This window comes from Chaetura pelagica, unplaced genomic scaffold (genome assembly GCF_000747805.2).
Source record: "Chaetura pelagica isolate M959 unplaced genomic scaffold, ChaPel_1.0 scaffold281, whole genome shotgun sequence".
NCBI lineage: Eukaryota > Metazoa > Chordata > Aves > Apodiformes > Apodidae > Chaetura > Chaetura pelagica.
In genome coordinates this window covers 938,792-939,194 of record NW_009952058.1, presented here as the reverse complement: position 1 = coordinate 939,194, position 403 = coordinate 938,792, and positions in this window count along the sequence as shown.

The window sequence follows — 403 nt, the reverse complement described above, 5'->3', positions numbered from 1 at the left end:
TGTACACTAGCAAGTGTTTTTTGTTGGGCTTTTTTGCTTGGTTATTTTCAGGTGTTATTTTTTATTATTATATTATTTTTAAATCTTTGCTCCTGAGCACAGTGGGATGCAGCAGCTTCATTGCCACTGCTGTCCAGTGAATTGTTTCAGGTTTCCTCTCCTTTCCCTGTCACGTAGAGAGTTTGTTCGCATTTCCTCTCACTTTCCTCATTGTTCTGGGAGCAGAGGAAATAGCATGCTTGAAATTCAGTGGCAGATGCTCAGGTATGCCAGCATTTCCAGTCAGAGCACACTCAGCCAGGCTTCTCAACCACCAAGAGAGAGGGATGTCTGCTCAAAAACGCAGTCACAGTCAGCTCTGCTGTCCTTTTGAAGCCTGAGCCTTGGATGTTAGCACCTCTTT